This window comes from Nannospalax galili, unplaced genomic scaffold, assembly GCF_000622305.1.
Source record: "Nannospalax galili isolate Female #2095 unplaced genomic scaffold, S.galili_v1.0 scaffold136, whole genome shotgun sequence".
Lineage (NCBI taxonomy): Eukaryota > Metazoa > Chordata > Mammalia > Rodentia > Spalacidae > Nannospalax > Nannospalax galili.
Genome location: NW_008340872.1, coordinates 109851 through 118296, shown reverse-complemented (window position 1 = coordinate 118296; position 8446 = coordinate 109851).

Here is an 8446-nt window from a genome sequence, read left to right as displayed (position 1 = left end):
TTGAACTCGCAGAGATCTGCCTGCCTCTGCCTCCCGAGTACTGGGATTAAAGGCGCGCACCACCATGCCCGGCATAATATTTTATTTATTATTTTTATTTTATGTGTACAAGTGTATTGCCTGCATGTATGTGAGTGCACCCATGTTGTGCAGTGCCACGGAGGTCAGAAGAGGGCTTTGGATTCCCCTGGAACTGGAGGTAAAGACAGTTCTTAGCTTCCATGTGGGTGCTGGGAATTGAACCCGGGTCCTCTGCAAGAGCAGTCAGTGCTCTTAACTGCCAAGCCATCTCTCCAGCCCTGTTACATATATTTTACCACAACTTAAACAGTTAAATTTTTTCACACACACACAAAAAATGTTAAAAACAAAAAGTTAAATTTTTTCAAACTTAAAAAAGTGAAAGGCTGTAAAGATGGCTCAGTGGTAAGAGCACTGACTGCTCTTGCAGAGGACCTGGGTTTGATTTCCAGCACCCACATGGTGGCTAACAACTGTCCCTAACTCCAATTCTAGGGGATCCGATGCCCTCTTCTGGCCTCTATGGGCTTTGCATAACACAGGTGCACTACACACATGCTGGCAAAGCACTCATACACATAAAATCAAAATAATTTTAAAAAACCCCTGAGAAACCACCAGGTGTGCTGGCACACATCTTTAATCCCGCGACTCTGGAGGTAGAGGCAGGTAAATCTCTGTGAATTTGAGGCTAGCCTGGTCTATACAGTGAGTTCCATGCCAGCTAAGGTTACATAAGTGAGACCTTGTCTTCAAACAAACAAACAAAAATCTGAGATACTAAAAATACCCCATTTATAAAAAAATATTGTTTTATATTGTTTGCTTTGGTTTTTAAATAGATTCATTTATTTTAAAGTTATGTGTCTGAGTGCTTTATCTGCATATATGTATGTGCATCACATGCCTGCCTGGTACCGTCAGAGGTCAGAAGAGGGCATCGGATCTCCTGGAACTAGAGTTACATAGAGTTACACAGGATTGTGAGCCACTATGTGGGTGTTGAGAACTGAATCTGGGTCCTCAGCAAGAGCATCAAACAGTTTTAACTGCGGAGTCATTTCTCCAGTCCTGTTTTAGTGTTTTGTTTTTAAAAGACAAAATACCTGTTGGTAGTTCAGGCTTGGCCTCAAACTCACAGCAATCTGGCCTCAGCCTCTCTCATGCCGAGTTTGCAAGCATGAAGCACCAGGCCCAGCACCTTAACTGTTAACACATCTGGAAACTCCAGTGTTAGGCTGGCTTCACATTTTACTCCCTACTCCTGTCCACCTGGGACTCAAACTTCTAGTGTTTCTGCCAGGAAGTTTCTGTGTATGACAAATATGCCAGTGGTTAGGAGGTTTGTGTCTCTTGCATTGATCTTTTAAAGATTCAGACTCGCTTTTATCCATTCATTAAAGTCTCAGGAGCACAGCTCTGACATGCCAGAAGGGCCAGCTGTGTAGAAGGAGCTCATGACAAGCTGAATCATGATTTTGTATAGTGAAAAGTCACTTATTGAAAGGTCTTGGTGGTTTTCTCTGACTTTCCCATTTATGAATAGGTACATAAACTTCTGTTAGCTTTTGTCAGTGCTCTGCTGCAGAACAGAAACTGCCCTCTCCTCCCGGTGCTAAACATCTGGGTCTGTTTAACCAGAGAGCGCCTTGACACGCTACCTGAGACTTCCCCTCGCCTTTCACTTTCGTCAAAATGCACAAAATATTATAAGTCTGAACTTGTAAACTAAAACATTGCCAATAAAACCCTACATTTGTTGCAAACGATATGATTTGAACTACGAAAGAGTTTCTCCTGGCAAAATAGAAATTTGAAAAAGCTCTCTGTTTGTTGGATTCCTGTTTGATTCTGTTCAGGGGACACTTGTTGAAGCTGCTATTCAGTTGGACACACAGCTCATGGGGAATTGAGAGTTGATTCTGATCAGCTATTCCTTGAGAATAGTTTTTCCTTTTTGTTTTTTGAAATGGTCTCACTATTTAGCCCAGGCTAGCCTGGAATTTGTGATCCTCCTGGTTCAACTTCCCTCGTGCTGGAATTACAGGAATGCAACATACAACACCAGGCCTGGCAGTTTTTAAACATTTATTAGCATGTACTAATTATATATAATAATGGGCTTCATTATGATGTTTTCATACATGCCTATGATCTATTTTGATCAAATTCACCCCATTACCCTCTTTTGTCCCCTTCCCACTCCAGCTGATCTCCATTCTCATCTGAACTGGTTCCCTTCTGTTTTCATATCTTCTTGTGTGTGACCCAGTGAGTTTAAGTGGGGTTGCTTATGTGAGCATGGATGAGGGGCTATTTACAGAGTGTGGTTACACCACTAAAGAAAATGCCTCACTCTCCCCAAGCAACCATGAACTGCCAGTAGCTCCTCAGGGAGGGGGAGGGGCTCATGAGCCCCTGGTTGTGTGAGTGGGGGATGATGTAGATGTCCCATTTAGGGCTGAGCAGTCAACAATCACTTTTTCCCAGCACTTTGAGAGTCTCTACCCACTGCAAGAAAATGCTTCTCTGACAAAGCTTAGAGCAGCAGTAACTGTGGTCATGAACGTAAATGCTTAGAGGGCAGTTTGATGGGCACACATTCATTTAGTAAAACAACAGTAAGAGCTTCCCCACCAGGGCCTCTGACCTCCTCAACCATGGACTTTTGACCAGGTTATAATACCACAGGCACGCATTCCCTCTATGGAGCAGGCCTCAGATTCAACCAGACAGCAGTCACGCCACGACTACACCAGTGGGCTCATCTTGCCAGGACCGGCAGTCCTGTAACATGCAGAGTCACAGCTGATGAGGGCTGTTAATGAATTTTCTCCCCTCTGCAATCTGCATAGTATTTCCTGGCTCTATGAAAACTAACCAGCAGAGAGGAAGCTAGTTTCTACATGTTAAGTGGTTAGAAAGAACCCAAAAGGGATGTGATGGTTACTCTTGATTTTGAACTTGATTGGATTGAAAGACACTGTTCTGTAAGGTCTGGAGAGTGGTCTGTGGTAACTGTACTTTGGTTTGGAATGAGTGCATTTATTAAGCATAGAGCAAGCCGAAGTCAAAGAACAAATATCAAGTAGTAGACAGATGGTAAAACCATCAAATGGTGTGCTCACAACCTCCAGCAGAAATTTTTTTGGTGATTAACATTTAAACCAGTAGGCTTTGAATAAGGTAGATTATATACCCTAAAGTGGGCGGGCATCACTCAATCAGTTGAAGGCCAGAATAAAACAAAGTCCGACCTCCCTGAACAAGAGAGAATCCTAAAGCAGGTGGGCTTTGAATTCAGATCACACCCTTCCCTGAACCTCCACTCTGCTGCCTTTGGACGCAGCAAGCCTCTGTGAGAGTCTGAGACAATTCCTTCAATAAACCTTTTTTGCCGTAGATATGCACTTCCTGTTTGTCCCGTAATTCTGGAGAAGCCTGAAATTTCATCTCACCAAATGATAAAAAATAAACCTTTCATGCTTCTGTACCTAGGATTTCAATTCAACCAGTTCTGAGTTAACAAATGTGTGCTGAACTCCAGCTACATATTTGGTAGATGCAGTTGAAGAGTAACGCAAAGGTATGAGTCTTGGCTCCAACTTATGGCAAAGTTAGAAGAGGAGACTATCGGGTGTACAATCAGTGTGGCTACAAGGCTGTGCTGACTTAGCCTCATTGTCCACTCGACTGGACTTGGATCACCTAAGAGACACACCCGGGGGCATGTCTGTGAGAGTGTTTCCAGGGAGGATTAACTGGGGAGGGAAGACTCACCCTGGATGTGGGTGGCTGCATCCCATGGGCTGAGGTCTCAGTTTGAATGAAAAGGGAGACAGGAGAAAGCTACCTGAGCACCGGCATCCCCTGTCTCCGCTCTCTGACTGCAGACATGGTGTGATTAGCTGCCTTACAGTCCCGCCACCACCCTTCCCCGCCACGATGGACTGCACCCTCTGACTATGAGCCAAAAGAAACCATTCCACCCTTAAGTTGCTTTTTGTCAACCATTCTGTCTCAGCAACAAGAAAAGTACCTGTTACATGAGCCATTTTGGAGCCACTCCACTACAAAGATACAAACCGGGAAGTGGTGTCCTTGTGGGAAGAAGTCATGGCTCTAACAGCCCAGCCTCTGCGCTACAGAATCTATTTTCATTTCCCCTTTTTCTTCTAAACTATTGCACTCTTAATCAGTATTAGCAAAAGCCAGATGCTTCTCCAGTTTCCCACCCAAGACCATAGATCCAAGCCCTGGGTCTCTACCCTATTGTTCAAATCTATTACAGTTGAGAGGACCTTCATCAGCTCATCCACGGAGCAGACATTATCTATGTTGGCTCCACCACACTCTTAGCTAGATAGAGCTATTTGTTTTCTTTCAAAGACCTTTCCTTGTATTACAGTTTGGCTTTTTGTTTCTTTGGTTTGTTGAGACAGTGCCTTGCTGTGTAGCCCAACCTGGCCTCACACTCAGGATCCACCTGCCTGAGTCTCCCAAGTGCTGGGATTCCAGGGGGTGCTGCACCATGCCTGGCCTTGAATTACTTCTTAATCATTAAAATAAGTACATAATCTTATTGTCATTGTAAGCAAGGAAAACGTAGAGTAGCACAGGAAGCAAAATGTCTTTTGATCTGATCACTCTTCTTTTGAATCTCATTTTTACTGTGATAAGAACCTCTCGCTCATTCAAGTGTCCTTTCTTGCCACCAGTGAAGGGAACCTGCTGTGAGAGAAGGGAACCTTCTCATTCCTTCCCACCCCTCAGCTCAGCACTCCTGTGAGCATTCACCATCCACCATGTGGTGAGTCAGTCCAGGACACACAATTCCAGCACAAGAGCCACGGGTATCAGAAATAGCATTTTGTGTTCTAGGGCTGTTGCAACAAGTGACCACAGAATGGTTTAAAACTACAGTTGTCTCCCAGTTCTGGAGGCTGAATGTCCACTTGTGGTGTGGGCAGGACCACAACCCCGGCTGAAGCACTGGGTGTGGTGGTTCTTCTCGGCCTCTGCTGCCTGCCACCCTTGACATTGTTTAGATAATAGCTACATCATCCAGTCTCTGGCTGGTCAGTAGATTGGGGCTTTACTCCAGCATGTTGTCTTAATGTGTCAGGGCACACCTTCCTCCTGCGCCACCTTTTTTTCTTAATTATCATCAAAACAACAGGATTCCCGATGACATTTTCATACATTCTTAGTTTGGGTGGGTCCTCCCCATTTCTGCTCCTCTCCCCCATTCCTTGCTCCCATCAAGGTGGTAAGCTTCTATCTCCAGTACTCCAACTCTTACATTTTCATATCACATGTGTCTGTCAACCTTCTTCCTCCCTTAAAGCCTCTGTTTCTCCTCTCACACCCCCTTTCTAGTTTCTTGGCCTCTACACACACTCACTCCTACATATATACACATATATAAAAATGAGAGTCTAGGCTCTGCAGATGGGAGAGGACATCCAGCACCCACATGGTGGCTATCAACTGTCTGTAACTCCAGTTCTAGGGGATCTGACACCCTCTTCTGACATGCAGGCAATATACTCATACACATAAAATAAAATAATAAATAAAAAAATATAATATTTCTTTTATTTTTACTTTTTGTGTATAACTGTATTTCCTGCATGTATGCAAGTGCCCACAGAAGACAGAAGAGGGTGTTGGATTCCCAGAAACGGCAATTAGCTGCCATGTGGGTGCTGGGACTCAAACCTGGGTCTTTCGCAAGAATAGCCAGTGCTCTTAACCTTTGAGCCATCTCTCCACCTCAAAAATAATAAAATATATTTTTTTAAAAGAACCTTATATAAGGATTTGGTGCTAGGAGCCACATATGAGGGAGAACATAGCTGTTTGTTTTTCCGAGTCTGCCGAAGACAGAATATACTTTGGATACAGGATCTGAAGCTGGAACTGACCTGCGGCCATGTCCCCTGAAGGCGGCTCTCATAGCTCTGGAGATCACTACGAAGGCGCCAAGGGAAAAGATCAATCGATAGCCCAACACCAGCTTTAAGACCAAATAGCCACATCAACGGCCAGCACATTGGTGCAGCACTGGCACTTTTATTTTGGGGGCAGTCAACAGCTACCTAATTGGACTAAAAGCCACTCAATGGGAAGAAAGTCAGTGTGGTACTGTAAACATAATATAACATGGCTGGAGTGGTCATAGATCTTAGAGAAAACCCCAAGACTGTTACATCCCTAGACTAATATAATTTCTTATTATGTGAAAATTATGTAACTTTATATTTACAGAGAAATATCCCAGTCACCACTCATCAAAGAAGCCTATTTTGCACCAGTTGGAAACTATTACCAAGTACCACAATTGGTCACACACAGACATTGTCTATGAATTGCCCAGGCCTAAGTGACACATCTACAATGCTACGTCTACACCTAAGGCTCACAGAACATAGAACAGGGGTAAAGAGGTCACTAATGAATCTCCTAATTTTCATTACTGAAGTGCATCATGCAACAGAGGGCCAGGAACACAAAAAAAATCACAAATGACCAAAATGTCGATTAGGAGTCTACAGAACGCTGGTCTTTGGACAGGACTCCTGTATTAAACTTCACCCACCTGTGGAAGAGGGGGTGGAAAGATTGTAAGAGCCAGGGAGCAGGTGCAGGACCATATGGAAACAGAGTCCTACAAGCTCCTGGGACCCTGCTCATATGATTCTATGGCAATGGTGTCAGCACACACAAGTCCCATGCAAACTCAGGCAGACAAAAACCCAGCATAGAGCTGGGGAAATGAACAGCAAACCCCAGTCTTATCTGAAGAAATATTGGCCTCTGATTACTGCTAGGTGAGGAAGAGCCGATCTTCCTAAAACAAGGGACTCTAGATAGGCTGGCTGGACCAGTGGATGGACTTGCACTGGGGAACGTTTGGAGGCCCAACACATTGGGCCTTAACATGGGTGACAGAGTATATGGATTCTAGTGGGAGGGGGCTATGGGAGGGTGCCAGTGGGGACAGGGGTATAAAGAGGATTAAGATTGGTTGAGACATTCTGTATGAATAAACAAAAATTCAGTAAAAACAAATTTTAAAAAAATTCAGAGTATTGGGGCTGGAGAGATGGCTCAGCAGTTAGGAGCACTGACTGCTCTTGCAGAGGACCCGGGTTGGATTCCCAGCACCCACATGGCAGTTACAATCGTCCTTAACTCCAGTTCCAGGGGAATCTGAAGCCCTCTTCTGACCTCCATGGCATTGCATGACACGGGTGCACTCACATACATGCAGGCAATACACTCGTACAAATAAAATAAAAATAATAAATAAAATATTTTTTAAAAATTCATAGTATAGTTTTTTAAAAAAAGGCCGGGTGTGGTGGCACACGCCTTTAATCCCAGCACTCTGGAGGAAGAGGCAGGCGGATCTCCATGAGTTCAAGGCCAGCCTGGTCTAAATAGTGAGTTGGACAGCTGGGGCTACAGGGAGACCCTGTCTCAAAAAGACCAAAAAAAGAAGACCACAAGAACAAGAGAGTAGCTGTAAGGCAAATTGTGTCTCTTGCCTTGCTGTGAATGTTCTTCCTCATCCTCTCTAACTTTGGGGCTACTGCGGGCTCCCCAGCATGGACTAAGGGTTTACAACATGCCTGGCAAGTCTGTCTAGGTATCAATGCACCCAAGTTCCCTGCACTCCCGCTCTGTCTGAGGATCCTTGATATATGGTAACTTTCAGAGTGCAGGATGCAGATGCGGGGGAGAACCGTGCAAGAAAATGTGTCTGTCTGTCCCTGGAGTTCAACATATAAATTCAAAACCACAAATTCAAATTTGAAGGAAATAATGACGTTTCAATTTTTTCCCCAAACTTTGGAATTTTTGTGTGTGTGAGTGTGTACTTAAGGTAAGTTTGAGAGGCTTGCAGATTTTTTCTCTCGTCCCATCTTAATCATCCACCCACTACCCCCTAGACAGCATTTGAAGTCAGGAGTAGCAGGAACCCTCATTTCCAGTGCCCTGGCATCAGCCAGCCAACATCTGTGTATTCCACATGGTTGTGGGCTTTTCCGGGAACACAGGAACTAAGGAAAGGAAAGGAGAGCCAGAATGCAAGTGTCACCACAGAGCGTAAACCTGAGACTAGGCACTCAGCGTTGACTGGCCTCTCCCCTTCCATCCTGTTCTGTCCTGCATTGTTAGATGTTTTGATGTCTCCTCTACACTCCCTGGCTCTGGGGAGCCAGTAAAGTGGCCAGGGTCACCTGGGAATCCCACAGGCCCAGGCTGAAGACCTGTCACCCTCATGTGTATTTTTTTTCTGGTTTTGAACACAGCAAGTAGACAGCTTCAAATAATAGACTGTTTTCTAGCACATCTGTTCCAGGTTTTAGAAAGCACTGATTCATTCCTTCTAGAAAAATAACACACACACAAGTGG